The sequence below is a fragment of the Xenopus laevis genome, chromosome 6L (genome assembly GCF_017654675.1).
Source record: "Xenopus laevis strain J_2021 chromosome 6L, Xenopus_laevis_v10.1, whole genome shotgun sequence".
NCBI classification, from domain to species: Eukaryota; Metazoa; Chordata; class Amphibia; order Anura; family Pipidae; genus Xenopus; species Xenopus laevis.
The window spans coordinates 99,724,877-99,742,442 of NC_054381.1; the positions used below are offsets into that span (position 1 = coordinate 99,724,877).

Here is a 17,566-nt window from a genome sequence, read left to right on the forward strand (position 1 = left end):
TGGTGGCCAGGATGCCCCATCTAAAAACAAGTGCCCTGAAAGGCTACAGATGTATTGTTATTGCTGCTTTCAATTATTCAGCTTTCTTTTTCAGGCCTCCCCTATTCATATTCCAGTCAGTTATTGAAATCAGTGCATGGTTGCTACGGTAATTTGGACCCTAGCAACCAGATTACTAAAATTGCAAACTGGAGAGCTGCTGAATAAAAAGCAAAATAATAAAAAATAAAAACCAATTGCAAATTGTCTCAGAATATAACTTTCTACATTATAATAAAAGTGACACCAAAGATGAACAACCCCTCTCAGTGCCCTTTAAACTTGAAATGCGCCTGGTCTGGGACAACTGGCCTCTCCCTGTGCCCCCTGATGGGAGCCCTGATAATTCTACTGATAATTTCACATGAAACATTCTAAATATTATATGATACGTCACTGTTCTTTAGTGATGTCCCTGAGAATCTGGAGGGGATTTTGGACAAATCATGTATTCCTAGGCAATGTATTGGTCAACACGCAAGGCAAAACAGAGAAGCCACTCTAAATCATCAGCAAATATCTATCAGAACCACATTATGTATAAGATTCCATAGACTCGTCCTTTTGTCCTTTCATCATCCCGGATGAGCTGCCTTGAAGCGCGTTGGACATCTCAGAAGTGGCGCAGATTCCCAGACACCCAGGGCCTGTTTGTAAGCAGAGAAAGTGGGTTAAAAAGGTAAAGTCTGCTGCCAAACAGACGTGGTTAGTGGTTTCAATATGCACTCATAACAAGATATAACATGTACAGTAAGTGTATTGCTTGCTATTGGTTTTACACACAAATATACATACAATTTCTATTCCTTCTCTCATACTCCATCTGCTTGTGTAACACTATTTCAAGTCACAAATGAAACGGGCGTGACATGTCGATCAGCGATTGCCTGACCACCATGTCATTCACTTCAGTGTCCTGTAGGGATTTCCTAATTTAGAAATCCAGAAAGGCACTTTCACCAGGGCTACCCCTCCAAAAACCGGGCTGTGCGTGTGAAATCCAGAAAGGTGGCAACCCTACCCATATGTGTAATAATAAGCAAAAATGCCTGTTTGCACCTATGTCCACACCACATCAAGTTTCAATGACCACCACAAGAGCAGAAAGAAACATAGAAACCTCAAAAAGACACCCTCTGACTCCCCCAGACATGCTACCCACACGAGAATAGATCTATTCCTTCCGGACCTCCAAACCACAGCCTTAATCACCAAATCATGGATAGGCCTCCGCACCTGGTCTGATCACGCTCCAATTGGTATAAAACTGTGGCCTGCCAACCACAACCCAGGAAGGTGGAGACTAAACGAGTCACTGCTGCTGAGAACAGACACCAAACAAACAGTAATAGATAAAATAAAACAGTATTTTGCAGAAAACACAACACCCACATTAGGCCCCCGGGCTCTTTGGCTAGTACACAAAGCAGTTGTGCGGGGGGAATTGATTTCCCTAGCAAAACAGACAAAAAAATTGAGAGACTCGCAATATACCAAGCTAGAGCAAAATCTAAGAAAACTAGAACAAGAAGAAATATATATATTTCACAACACAACAAAAAATTAAAGAAATTAGAGGGCAACTTAATGAAATCTCCTATGCCAAAACACAACACAGACTAAAAATGCTAAAAAATTTTACTATACAAAAGGAAATAAATCTAACAAACTTAAAGCATAAAGCACCAGGGGCAGACGGCTTTACCAACTTATATTATAAGCAATTTAAGGAATTGTTAATACCGCAGCCACTCAAACTGTTTAATAATATTAAAAATACGGGACAGATAAACCCTGTTTTTTAAAAGCCCATATAGTGACAATACCCGAACCAGAGAAATCCACTGACCTCTGCCCGAACTACCGTCCCATAGCTCTGTTAAACACAGATCTAAAACTATATGCAAAAGTCCTTGCAACCAGGTTAAATGCTCTACTTCCAACATTGATAAGTAACGACCAGGCGGGGTTTATTGAGGGGAGGCAGGGTCCCGATAACACAAGAAGATGCCAAAATTTACTACATGTAATCAAGAAATCAACACTACCAATAGTCCTACTCTCCCTAGATGCAGAGAAGGCATTCAACAGGGTTAATTGGCTTTATATGACCGAAACACTGAAACAATTTTCCCTAGGCCCCTTTTTTATAAAGGCAGTCAAACCACTCTACTCAACTCCAACTGCCAGAGTGAGTACTTCGGGGGCCCTGTCGGATGCTTTCCAGATCTGTAATGGAACTTGTCAGGGGTGTCCATTGTCACCTCTTATATTCGCCTTAATGGTTGAACCACTGGGCCAAAGGATTAGATTGAATCCAGATATTACTGGAATCCCAACCCCTACAGGCAACCACAAAATAGGTCTATTCGCAGACGACATTCTGTTGGCTCTGACTAACACGACAATTTTGCTACCAAACCTCATGAAACAGCTAACGCTCTTCCAAAAAGTATCATGGTATAAAATAAACACAACCAATACGCAAGGGCTACCAATAAATATCCCACAGAACACCCTAGACAGCATTACAGATAAGTCCCAGTTTGAATGGAGAGACACATACCTAACGTACTTAGGGGTCAAACTCCCAAAAGACTCATTGTTTATATACCGATTGAACTATCAACCTCTCTTGCATAAGGTAAAACAATATTGTAACAAGTGGCGTATATCTCATGATTTGGCCATATAGTAGCAATAAAAATGTAGATGTTACCCCAGATCCTATACTTATTCAGAACTCTGCATATACCGCTGCCACCATTATATATCAAAGCACTTCAGCAAAATACACCACAAGTTCATATGGCAGGACAAAACTCCAAGAATCAAAGCTCAGATAGCCCAATATACCAGAACTTCAGGAGGCCTGGGTGTGCAAGCATAAAGGCATACTACACAGCTTCTATCCTAGAAACAGCCATTCGTATGCAGGCCCCAATGGGTTACAAAACATGGATAGACCTTGAATCAGGATATGCTGAGCAACATCACCTACCACAATATTTCTGGCTTAATATACAAAATAGACCAAACTTTAAAACATTGCTTACCACTACAAGACTCACATTGCAGACATGGCACAGGGCTGCCTCTACATATAAATTTGGGACATTTCCCTCCCCCTTATTACCACTGCCAGCTATGCCCAAACTCATCCCACAAATTCAAATTGCAAGACGAAGAGAGGCCTGGATCACACAACACACAAAGGAACCTTTACTTTGCAAACACTCTGGAATCTTTTGAAAGAACAATGGAGATATACAACCTTCAATTTAAGGACCACTATACTTACTACCAGATTATACACTGGCTCCAATCCCAAATTCGAGCTTATAAAACTCTAAGGCACTGTACATACATGGGGCACCTCTGTAAACAAGCATGGGGAAGGAAAGGCCTTCTTCTATTGGAATCATACAAAGTATTGTTAGGCCATGACCCAAACGAGAAACTGCCATACATGCAAAACTGGGAGCAACTCCAAAAATATTTACAATACAACAATGGCAAAACGCCTTGACAGCTCCACAAGGAGCAACAAACATGTACCAACCATATGGAAGCGCATACCAAACTGATATACAGATGTCACCTGACTCCACTGAGGCTATCCAAAATTATATCAACGTACCGAACGACCTGCTGGCGAGGCTGCGGCTCTCAGGGCACACTTCTCCATATGTGGTGGCAATGTCCATTTGTAACATCATTCTGGCAAAATGTCTTTCAACTAGCCTCACAAATACTACAAATACCAGTGCCCAAGAACCTGGAAATAGCCTTACTACAAATCTATCCAGTAAATTACCTGAGATCTACAAAAAAACTACTATTCCATTTTTTTAATATTACTACAATAGCGAGATACTGGAAATCCAGCAGACCTCCGACAATGCAAGAGTGTAAAAGGCAAATTATGGACAGGGACATAATGGAACGGATGGCAGTGGAAAGGGACAACACTTCTGAACAATATCATGGTTAAACCTAGGCAGTACCAGTACCTAACGCAACTTGTACCACTTTTGCAAGATGGCACAACCAACTGTTTCCTTTGTATTTTGTTAGTTTATGTTTGTTTTACTTTTGTGGTTAGTATGTTTTAGGCTTTGAAGACACTCTGAAGCTTATAAAGATGTTTTTGTATACCTGATGTATGTTAAACAAATGTTCATATACTTTGCTTAGCAGTCATACCTGATACATCCTACTATTTGAATGTGCAAATAAAACTGAAGTTTCAAAAAAAAAAAAAGACACCCTCTGCATCTAAAGCATTCTTAGCGACCATAATTCTACATACATATTTGAAAGCAATAAACTGGACAAAAAATAAGAAAACATGAAATGAAATAAACTATTAGCAAAAGCATACCCATGAGACAGAAATATCAAGAGATAAATCCAATACAATAACAACAATATTGAACATTTTTGGTCACGTGCAATAATAGATGCGGATGTAGACCAAACGCAACACTAGTTCAAGTCACAAGTGAAAAAAATTGTCAGCGGGTCCCATCACATTGCTCCACATTGATCATAGAGCAAACGAAAGGGCCAGGGAGCCACCTGTGTGCCAAGCAAATGCCACATGCATGTCTCCCCCTCTAACGCCACCCCTCTCAGCCCCAGTAGGTTTAATAATAAGCAAAAATGCCTGTTTGCACCTATGTCCACACACATCAAGTTTCAATGACCACCACAAGAGCATAAAGAAATAAAGGAACCTCAAAAAGACACCATCTGCATCTAAATGCATTCTTATCGATCATAATTCTAAATACATATTTGAAAGCAATAAACTGGACAAAAAATAAGAAAACATGAAATGAAATAAACTATTAGCAAAAGCATACCCATGAGACAGAAATATCAAGAGATAAATCCAATACAATAACAACAATATTGAACATTTTTGGGCACGTGCAATAATAGATGTGGATGTAGACCAAGCGCAACACTATTTTAAGTCACAAGTGAAAAAAATTGTCAGCGTGTCCCTTCGTATTGCACCATGATGATCCTAGAGCAAATGAAAGGGCAACCTGTGTGTGAAGCAAATGCAACAGGCACACACGTCGACCCGGCTGACGCCACCTCTCTCCGCCCCTGAATGTAGGGTTGCCACCTTTCTTGCTTGGGTAAACCTGGCAGGGGGCGGCCAGTGACGTTGGGGTGCGGGCCAGATGATGTTGGGGGTACGCGCCGAATAACGTCGAGGTCAGGAAGGTGATGTTGGGGGGTGGGCCGGATGACGCTTGGGGCGGGGACGTGCCGATCAGCGATTGCCTGACCACCATGTCATTCACTTCAGTGTCCTGTAGGGATTTCCTAATTTGGAAATCCAGAAAGGCACTTTCACCAGGGAAACTCCTCCAAAAACCGGGCTGTACGGGTGAAATCCAGAAAGGTGGCAACCCTACCCATATGTGTAATAATAAGCAAAAATGCCTGTTTGCACCCATATCCACACCACATCAAGTTTCAATGACCACCACAAGAGCAGAAAGAAACATAGAAACCTCAAAAAGACACCCTCTGCATCTAAACGCATTCTTAGCAACCATAATTCTACATACATATTTGAAAGCAATAAAATGGACAAAAAATAAGAAAACATGAAATACAATAAACTTTTAGCAAAAACATACCCATGAGACAGAGATATCAAGAGATAAATCCAATCCAATAACAACAATATTGAACATTTTTGGTCATGTGCAAAAAAAGATGCGGATGTAGACCAAGCGCAACACTATTTGAAGTCACAAGTAAAAAATAATTGTCATCGGGTCCCTTCGCATTACTCCACAATGATCATAGAGCAAACAAAAGGGCCAGGGAGCAACCTTTGTGCCAAGCAAATGCCCCAGGCACACATGCCGCCCCCGCTGATGCCACCCCTCTCCGCCCCTGAATGTAGGGTTGCCACCTTTCTTGCTTTAGGGAAACCTGTCAGGGGGCGGGCCAGTGACATCGGGGTGTGGACCAGATGATGTTGGGGGCACGCGTCGGATAACGTTGAGGTCAGGGAGGTGATGTTGTGGGTGGGCCGGAAAGGCACTTTCACAAGGGCAACCCCTCCAAAAACCATGCTGTGCGGGTGAAATCAGGAAAGGTGGCAACCCTACCCATATGTGTAATAATAAGCAAAAATGCATGTTTGCACCTATGTCCACACCACATCAATTTTAATGACCACCACAAGAGCCTAAAGAAACATAGAAACCTCAAAAAGACACCCTCTGCATCTAAACGCATTCTTAGCGACCATAATTCTACATACATATTTGAAAGCAACAAACGGGACAAAAAATAAGAAAACACGATATACAATAAACTTTTAGCAAAAATATACCCACGAGAATGAGATATCAAGAGATAAATCCAATCCAATAACAACAATATTGAACATTTTTGGTCATGTGCAAAAAAAGATGTGGATGTAGACCAAGCGCAACACTATTTTAAGTCATAAGTGAAAAAAATTGTCAGCGAGTCCCTTCGTATTTCTCCATGATGATCCTAGAGCAAACGAAAGGGCCAGGGAGCAACCTGTGTGCCAAGCAAATGCCACAGGCACACACGTCGCCCCGGCTGACGCCACCCCTCTCCGCCCCTGTAGGTTTAATAATAAGCAAAAATGCCTGTTTGCACCTATGTCCACACACATAACGTTTCAATGACCACCACAAGAGCGTAAAGAAACAAAGAAACCTAAAAAAGACACCATCTGCATCTAAATGCATTCTTATCGATCATAATTTTACATACATATGTGAAAGCAACAAACTGGACAAAAGATAAGAAAACATGAAATACAATAAACTTTTAGCAAACACATACCCATGAGACGGAAATATCAAGAGATAAATCCAATACAATAACAACAATATTTAACATTTTTGGTCAAGTGCAAAAAAGGATGGGGATGTAGACCAAGCGCAACATTATTTCAAGTTACAAGTTAAAAAAATTGTCAGCTGGTCCCTTCGCATTGCTCCACAATGATCATAGAGCAAATGAAAGGGCTAGGGAGCAACCTGTGTGCCAAGCAAATGCCCCAGGCACACATGTCGCCCCCGCTGATGCCACCCCTCTCCGCCCCTGAATGTAGGGTTGCCACCATTCTTCCTTGGGTAAACCTGGCAGGGGGACGGCCAGTGACGTCGGGGTGCGGGCCAGATGATGTTGGGGGGTACGCGCCGGAAGGTGATGTTGGGCCGGATGACGCTTTGGGTGGGGACATGCCGATCTGCGATTGCCTGACCACCATGTCATTCACTTCAGTGTCCTGTAGGGATTTCCTAATTTGGAAATCCAGAAAGGCACTTTCACCAGGGCAACCCATCCAAAAACCGTGCTGTACGGGTGAAATCCAGAAAGGTGGCAACCCTACCCGTATGTGTAATAATAAGCAAAAATGCCTGTTTGCACCTATGTCCACACCACATCAAGTTTCAATGACCACCACAAGAGCAGAAAGAAACATAGAAACCTCAAAAAGACACCCTCTGCATCTAAACGCATTCTTAGCGACCATAATTCTACATACATATCTGAAAGCAACAAACGGGACAAAAAATAAGAAAACACAATATACAATAAACTTTTAGCAAAAATATACCCACGAGACAGAGATATCAAGAGATAAATCCAATCCAATAACAACAATATTGAACATTTTTGGTCATGTGCAAAAAAAGATGCGGATGTCGACCAAGCGCAACACTATTTTAAGTCACAAGTAAAAAAATAATTGTTAGCGGGTCCCTTCGCATTGCTCCACAATGATCATAGAGCAAACGAAAGGGCCAGGGAGCAACCTGCGTGCCAAGCAAATGCCCCAGGCACACATGCCGCCCCCACTGATGCCACCCCTCTCCGCCCCTGAATGTAGGGTTGCCACCTTTCTTGCTTTAGGGAAACCTGTCAGGGGGGCGGGCCGGTGACATCGGGGTGTGGACCAAATGATGTTGTGGGTACGCGTCAGATAACGTCGAGGTCAGGGAGGTGATATTGGGGGGGTGGGCCGGAAAGGCACTTTCACAAGGGCAACCCCTCCAAAAACCAGGCTGTGCGGGTGAAATCAGGAAAGGTGGCATCCCTACCCGTATGTGTAATAATAAGCAAAAATGCCTGTTTGCACCTATGTCCACACCACATCAATTTCAATGACCACCACAAGAGCATAAAGAAACATAGAAACCTCAAAAAGACACCCTCTGCATCTAAACGCATTCTTAGCAACCATAATTCTACATACATATTTGAAAACAATAAAATGGACAAAAAATAAGAAAACATGAAATACAATAAACTTTTAGCAAAAACATACCCAAGAGACAGAGATATCAAGAGATAAATCCAATCCAATAACAACAATATTGAACATTTTTGGTCATGTGCAAAAAAAGATGTGGATGTAGTAGACCAAGCGCAACACTATTTTAAGTCATAAGTGAAAAAAATTGTCAGCGAGTCCCTTCGTATTTCTCCATGATGATCCTAGAGCAAACGAAAGGGCCAGGGAGCAACCTGTGTGCCAAGCAAATGCCACAGGCACACACGTCGCCCCGGCTGACGCCACCCCTCTCCGCCCCTGTAGGTTTAATAATAAGCAAAAATGCCTGTTTGCACCTATGTCCACACACATCACGTTTCAATGACCACCACAAGAGCGTAAAGAAACAAAGAAACCTCAAAAAGACACGATCTGCATCTAAATGCATTCTTATCGATCATAATTCTACATACATATGTGAAAGCAATAAACTGGACAAAAGATAAGAAAACATGAAATACAATAAACTTTTAGCAAACACATACCCATGAGACGGAAATATCAAGAGATAAATCCAATACAATAACAACAATATTGAACATTTTTGGTCAAGTGCAAAAAAGGATGGGGATGTAGACCAAGCGCAACATTATTTCAAGTTACAAGTTAAAAAAATTGTCAGCGGGTCCCTTCGCATTGCTCCACAATGATCATAGAGCAAATGAAAGGGCTAGGGAGCAACCTGTGTGCCAAGCAAATGCCCCAGGCACACATGTCGCCCCCGCTGATGCCACCCCTCTCCGCCCCTGAATGTAGGGTTGCCACCTTTCTTCCTTGGGTAAACCTGGCAGGGGGACGGCCGGTGATGTTGGGGTGCGGGCCAGATGATGTTGGGGGTACGCGCCGGAAGGTGATGTTGGGGGGTGGGCCGGATGACGCTTTGGGCGGGGACATGCCGATCAGCGATTGCCTGACCACCATGTCATTCACTTCAGTGTCCTGTAGGGATTTCCTAATTTGGAAATCCAGAAAGGCACTTTCACCAGGGCAACCCATCCAAAAACCGTGCTGTACGGGTGAAATCCAGAAAGGTGGCAACCCTACCCGTATGTGTAATAATAAGCAAAAATGCCTGTTTGCACCTATGTCCACACCACATCAAGTTTCAATGACCACCACAAGAGCAGAAAGAAACATAGAAACCTCAAAAAGACACCCTCTGCATCTAAACGCATTCTTAGCGACCATAATTCTACATACATATCTGAAAGCAACAAACGGGACAAAAAATAAGAAAACACAATATACAATAAACTTTTAGCAAAAATATACCCACGAGACAGAGATATCAAGAGATAAATCCAATCCAATAACAACAATATTGAACATTTTGGTCATGTGCAAAAAAAGATGCGGATGTTGACCAAGCGCAACACTATTTTAAGTCACAAGTAAAAAAATAATTGTAAGCGGGTCCCTTCGCATTGCTCCACAATGATCATAGAGCAAACGAAAGGGCCAGGGAGCAACCTGCGTGCCAAGCAAATGCCCCAGGCACACATGCCGCCCCCACTGATGCCACCCCTCTCCGCCCCTGAATGTAGGGTTGCCACCTTTCTTGCTTTAGGGAAACCTGTCAGGGGGGCGGGCCGGTGACATCGGGGTGTGGATCAAATTATGTTGTGGGTACGCGTCAGATAACGTCGAGGTCAGGGAGGTGATATTGGGGGGGTGGGCCGGAAAGGCACTTTCACAAGGGCAACCCCTCCAAAAACCAGGCTGTGCGGGTGAAATCAGGAAAGGTGGCAACCCTACCCGTATGTGTAATAATAAGCAAAAATGCCTGTTTGCACCTATGTCCACACCACATCAATTTCAATGACCACCACAAGAGCATAAAGAAACATAGAAACCTCAAAAAGACACCCTCTGCATCTAAACGCATTCTTAGCAACCATAATTCTACATACATATTTGAAAGCAACAAACGGGACAAAAAATAAGAAAACGCGATATACAATAAACTTTTAGCAAAAATATACCCAAGAGAATGAGATATCAAGAGATAAATCCAATCCAATAACAACAATATTGAACATTTTTGATCATGTGCAAAAAAAGATGTAGATGTAGACCAAGTGCAACACTATTTTAAGTCACAAGTGAAAAAAATTGTCAGCGAGTCCCTTCGTATTGCTCCATGATGATCCTAGAGCAAACGAAAGGGCCAGGGAGCAACCTGTGTGCCAAGCAAATGCCACAGGCACACACGTCGCCCCTGCTGACGCCAACCCTCTCCGCCCCTGTAGGTTTAATAATAAGCAAAAATGCCTGTTTGCACCTATGTCCACACACATCAAGTTTCAATGACCACCACAATAAAGAAATAAAGAAACCTCAAAAAGACACCATCTGCATCTAAATGCATTCTTATCGATCATAATTCTACATACATATTTGAAAGCAATAAACTGGACAAAAGATAAGAAAACATGAAATACAATAAACTTTTAGCAAACACATACCCATGAGACGGAGATATCAAGAGATAAATCCAATACAATAACAACAATATTGAACATTTTTGGTCAAGTGCAAAAAAGGATGGGGATGTAGACCAAGCGCAACATTATTTCAAGTTACAAGTTAAAAAAATTGTCAGCGGGTCCCTTCGCATTGCTCCACAATGATCATAGAGCAAACGAAAGGGCCAGGGAGCAACCTGTGTGCCAAGCAAATGCCCCAGGCACACATGTCGCCCCCGCTGATGCCTCCCCTCTCCGCCCCCTGAATGTAGGGTTGCCACCTTTCTTCCTTGGGTAAACCTGGCAGAGGGACGGCCGGTGACGTCGGGGTGCGGGCCAGATGATGTTCGGGGTACACGCCGAATAACGTCGAGGTCAGGAAGGTGATGTTGGGGGGTGGGCCGGATGACGCTTGGGGCGGGGACATGCCGATCAGCGATTGCCTGACCACCATGTCATTCACTTCAGTGTCCTGTAGGGATTTCCTAATTTGGAAATCCAGAAAGGCACTTTCACCAGGGCAACCCATCCAAAAACCGTGCTGTACGGGTGAAATCCAGAAAGGTGGCAACCCTACCCGTATGTGTAATAATAAGCAAAAATGCCTGTTTGCACCTATGTCCACACCACATCAAGTTTCAATGACCACCACAAGAGCAGAAAGAAACATAGAAACCTCAAAAAGACACCCTCTGCATCTAAACGCATTCTTAGCGACCATAATTCTACATACACATTTGAAAGCAACAAACGGGACAAAAAATAAGAAAACACAATATACAATAAACTTTTAGCAAAAATATACCCACGAGACAGAGATATCAAGAGATAAATCCAATCCAATAACAACAATATTGAACATTTTTGGTCATGTGCAAAAAAAGATGTGGATGTAGACCAAGCCCAACACTATTTTAAGTCACAAGTGAAAAGAATTGTCAGTGGGTCCCTTCGTATTGCTCCATGATGATCCTAGAGCAAACGAAAGGACCAGGGAGCAACCTGTGTGCCAAGCAAATGCCACAGTCACACACGTCGCCCCGGCTGGCGCCACCCCTCTCCGCCCCTGTAGGTTTAATAATAAGCAAAAATGCCTGTTTGCACCTATGTCCACACCACATCAGATTTTAATGACCACCACAAGAGCAGAAAGAAACATAGAAACCTCAAAAAGACACCCTCTGCATCTAAACGCATTCTTAGCGACCATAATTCTACATACATATTTGAAAGGGAGGGCTACCTGGGGTGGGGGTTGGGATGTGGAGAGCGATCAGGCGACCCATCGTGCGGCACTTGATTTCTCTTCTCTTATAGGAGATAGCCAGGGAGGAGAAATTGAGCGCCACATGATGGATCATCGCCGTGTCGCCTTTTCTGAAGAGGCACAGAAGCAGAGTTTCGGTAAGTTATTTCTTAATAAAGGCTTTGTGATTTTAAAGTCTAATTTGTCTTGCTTTTTTTTTTCTATGTATACTAACGAATTTTTTAAAAAATGTTTTTGATGTTACTTGTCTTTTAATCATATCATAAATTATAAGTGATTTGTTTGCCACGGCATGGTGCAAAATCTAGACATTTCCAAACATGTTTTAAAGGAGAAGTCAACCCCTTTGGCGCTAAATCCCTCCCCCCGTGTTGTCCCCCCCGGCCCACCTCCCAACGGGGAAATGCCCCTAAATTGCTACTTAGGGGAATTAGTACTTAGGGGAGCAACACGGGGGGGGAGGGATTTTAGCGACAAAGTGATTGACTTCTCCTTTAATATTCAGGTAGACACATCAAAAACTGTTGTACCTACTGCATCCCCTTAAAAGCTACCAAAGTGATATCCTATCTATTTAAGCGCTTTCATGAATATTAAAGCAATGAACAATCCATAGACATTATTCACTATAACACAAAAATTGATACACTAAATTTATCACAAACTACACCACAGACAAACGCAAATCCTAATTTATATTGCCATTTTTTTCAGCATAGATGCAGCCCTTTCGGAAATGTTATCACAGTTCTGTATCTGTTTCCACACTATTCAACCCCAAATGGGAGGGGATTCCTTTTAATTGAGAGTTACTACATTCTGCTACACAGTTAAGCACTATTGCTCCCTCCAAGGCTATAAATTGACTCAAATAAAATCCATAAAGGATGACAAATCTAGGCTCAGTTACTACACCTCTATGCTCTAATGCTCCATAAATAAAGAATAAACATACCAACAGTCTATGCATAAAAAAATTATACAAACAACTACATCATAAACTGAACTACTATCATAAACCTGCTACCACCACTATAGAAAAACTTAACTAAGCAAGAATGATTTTGCAGGACAGATATTTCTGCAGTTGAACACATCATCCTGAGGGTGGGGGTATGCACGGCCGTTGTGGCACACATAAACATCTTTCCTTACCAACACCATCTCTCACTGTACTCAATTTTCTTTACATATGCTCCTCAAATATTCTAATATTCAACAAAATAAAGTATACAATATTTGAAAATATATAGACAGTGCGGTGACATTGCTCTCCACAGCTAAACAGAAACAAAATCACATTGCAATATATTTGACACAAATTAGCTCTCAAGAAAGAGCAGTATGATAAGCAAGGTGCCTGCTCACACTTTAACAGATTTGTATACACAAACATACCTTAAATGCTGGAACAGCACTAAGGCTCTTGGCATTTGCTCTCAGGAGAGAACAGTGGCTGACAAAATGTCCCTCTCTACCTGTCACTGCGCCTAATAGTAATTACAAGTCTGTAATTGAACCCCATGGGATGGAACAGTGACAGGAGGATCCCCAACCAAAACACTAGCTTGAAAGCTTGAGCACTGAGCTCTGTCTGTCACTGTTCTGTATGCGTTCAATACAGACCTAGTCGATGATGAAGGAGCAGTAAGGAGTAGTCACAAGTTGAGATGGGGCACTGCACTCTGCCTCCACTGCAAACAAAATGTCCTATGTGCCAGGGGCCTAATGCGTTAGTACCTAAAATAGCCATTTCTGAGTAAGCTGCCACTGCTGCTTTGGGACCTGATAACATTTTTAATAATTCTGACTTACCTGCCCTGTACTTTTGTCTGGGACTTTATCCTTTTCTTCTGGAATGAGCCAGCCTTTCCAAGCCATCCCTTGTTTAGCAGCAGCTGTAGGGGTGAAAAAATTAAAGATTTTTTTTACACTAAAGGAAGTGTAACTCCATCAGAGCATACTCCAATAGCAACCAATCAAATTCTCCCTTGTAGTAGATGGATCAGAATGAATTCCTTACTGTTCTCTATGGGTAATTAACTGCACTAGTATATAGGTTAACTTTTAGTATGTTATAGAATGGCCAATTCTAAGTAACTTTTCTATTGGTTGTCATTATTTATTTTTTGTAGCTTTTGAATTATTTCCCTTCTGACTCTTTCCAGCTTTCAAATGGGGATCACTGACCCCATCTAAAAAACAAATGCTCTTTAAGGCTATGCATTTATTGTTATTGCTACTTTTTATTATTATAATAGCAATATACATAACTATGTAAATATAATGCAGATACCCTTGCATATACAGATATTATTTCCCAAGCATAGAAGATGGATCCATGCTACTTATTGCTCACCCCAGAATTTAGGCAAGATTTATTTAAGCAAAAGTAATTTTTTTCAAGGAGAAATTGACCGACCATATTTAGGTACCTCCCTTTCCTGCCATTACTGGGGTACATGTTGCCTTATGCTGGATACTAGCCATAATGCACAACTAGCAAACTATCCTACTGATTTCTCCTTCCAACAGAACTAACTGTCAGCACTATATACTGGGTAGTTCAGAAGTTATGTATAATTTAGTTAAACAAAACTTTAACATTGATGGTTGTGTTTATTTTTTAAACCCTTGCTGCTATATAACTATAAAAAGATATTATCTCACCTTCCTGCCATTACTGGGATACATACTGCAGCCTGCAGGATACTAACAAGACAGCAGAACCAGCAAACCATCCTTGCAACTGAACTGTCATTACTGGGGCGTGGCTTCAGAAAGGAGGGCTATGTTCATTGGTCAATAGAGCCAGTGGGCAGAGACAATTGCACTGGGTAAAAAGTAGCAACCCATATGAACCCTTGGTTCCCATGCCCAGCTTGCAGCTATACCAGTGAATATTGAACCCATCCCTGATACACACCCCTACAGTTGTTGTGGATTATGGGATCAGATTTAGTACTGTGACAGCAGCATCAACTAAAACCTCAAAACACAAAGCTGGCTCTTCAATTCTTTAACTTCTTTTCCGTTAGCAACTCTGGCTGAACAAGTTTCTCAGACAAGTGCTTTGTCAGTTGCTTGGGAGTAAATTTAGTGCTATGGAGGTAGAATCTCCTGAGATCTCAATAAACTAGCTACAGTAATAGCTATATATATAACTATGTAAATATGATGCCAATACCCTTACATATACTCACAGATATTACTTCCCAGGCATACAAACCAGACCCAAGCTTCTTCTTGTTCACCCCAGAATTTAGGCAAGATTTATTTAAGCAAGAAAAACTGTTTTTTTTTCAACCCTCAAACAAGGAGAAATTAACTAACCTGACAATCAGGTACCCCACTTTCCTGCCATTACTGGGGTACACTCTGCCTTGTGCTGGAAACTAGCCAGACTGCCAAACCATCATCCTGATTTCTCCTTCCAACTGAACTAACTGTCATCACTATCTACTGGGCAGAGCAGACTTTAGGTATAATTTAATTAAACACAAAGTTAACCTTGATGGTTAAGTACATTTTTACCCCTTGCTGCTATATTACTATAAAAACATAATGTCTCACCTTCCTGCCATTATTGGGGTACATGCTGCAGTCTTCTGGGTACTAGCGAGACAGCACAACCAGCAAACCATCCTCCTTGATTCCTCCTTCCAACTGACCTAACTGTCATTACTGGGGCGTGGCTTCAGAAAGGAGGGCTATGTTCATTGGTCAATAGAGCCAGTGGGCAGAGACAATTGCACTGGGTAAAAAGTAGCAACCCATATGAACCCTTGGTTCCCATGCCCAGCCTGCAGCTATACTAGTGAATCATATTCACACATGACAAGAAATCACTTGCCTGACATATTGAACCCATCCCTGACACACACCCCTACAGCTGTTATAAATACCCCAATAATAACAGGGCAATTTCCAATCCATACCATGCAGCCCCAATGTGGATTATGGGATCAGATGTAGTACAGTGACAGCAGTGTCAACTAAAACCTTAAAACACAAAGCTGGCTCCTCAATTGTTTAACTTCTTTTCCGTTAGCAACCCCGGCTCCTTAAGTTTCTCAGACCATTGCTTTGTCAGTTGCTTGGTATTAAATTTAGTGCTATGGAGCTAGAATCTCCTGAGATCTTTATAAACTAGCTACAGTTACAGCAATATTTATAACTATGTAAATATAATGCCAATACCCTTACATATACTCACAGATATTATTTCCCAGGCATACAAACAGGACCCATGCTGCTTCTTGCTCACCCCAGAATTTAGGCAAGATATTATAACAAGGAGAAATTGACAAACCTGACATTTAGGTACCTCACTTTCCTGCCATTACTGGGGTACACGCTGCCTTGTCCTGGATACTAGCCAGACTGCAAAACCACCAACCATCATCCTGATTCTCCTTCCAACTGAACTAACTGTCATCACTATCTACTGGGCAGTGCAGACTTTAAGTATCATTTAGTTAAACAAAAAGTTAACTTTGATGGTTATGTGTATTTTTTCAACCCTTGCTGCTATATAACTATAAAAAGATACTATCTCACCTTCCTGCCATTATTGGGGTACATGCTGCAGTCTTCTGGGTACTAGCGAGACAGCACAACCAGCAATCCATCCTCCTTGATTCCTCCTTCCAACTGAACTAACTGTCATTATTGGGGGCGTGGCTTCAGAAAGGAGGGCTATGTTCATTGGTCAATACAGCATATGGGCAGAGATAGTTGTACTGGGTAAAAAGTGGCACCCCACATTAACCCTTGGTTGCACAGCTTGCAGCTATACCAGTGAATATTGAACCCATCCCTGATACACACCCCTACACTTGTTATAAATACCCCAATAATAACCGGGCAATTTCCAATCCATACCATGCAGCCCCAATGTGGATTATGGGATCAGATTTAGTACCGTGACAGCAGCATCAACTAAAACCTCAAAACACAAAGCAGGCTCCTCAGTTATTCAAATTGTTTGCAGTTAGCAACCCGGCTCCATAAGTTTCTCAAACACATGCTCCGCAGGCCAATAGAGAACAGGGGGTGTGGCTTCGCAAAAGACAGCGCTACTGTCATTGATCTGTAAAATACTCCCTCACTAGCCAGCACTTAATTACAACTCCCAGCTGCCTTAGCAATGCATTTGCTCTTTTGCCCCTCCCCCAATAGTGCCTTAGGTATGCACAACTATAGTCCCATCCGACCCATGGGCTAGCACTACAAAGCCGAGTCCTGTCAACTCCACCCCCCTGTCTCCCCCTCACGTGTATAAGGCTGTACAATCCGTGTCCCTGTCAGAGCATATTTCAGTAAAAACAATTGACTGCGTGTAAAGCATCTGCCTCCCAAACGTTAGCGCGCCCATCTCCCCAATGTTAACATTCATTTATTCACACTAATGCCCTTGCTCCCTGTGTCAGCCCTTAT

The 17,566-nt window shown here is 42.1% G+C and overlaps 1 long non-coding RNA gene across 1 annotated transcript; it reads right to left on the minus strand.

Annotated features, from left to right (window-relative positions):
- Positions 1-180: 180 nt before the first annotated feature.
- On the minus strand, positions 181-17,517 carry LOC108719152. The gene is made up of 3 exons (XR_001936170.2): positions 15,701-17,517; positions 13,943-14,025; positions 181-686 (listed from the first exon to the last, which is right to left on the minus strand). It is a non-coding gene; the product is annotated as an uncharacterized LOC108719152 (long non-coding RNA).
- Between the last annotated feature and the right edge of the window lie 49 nt (positions 17,518-17,566).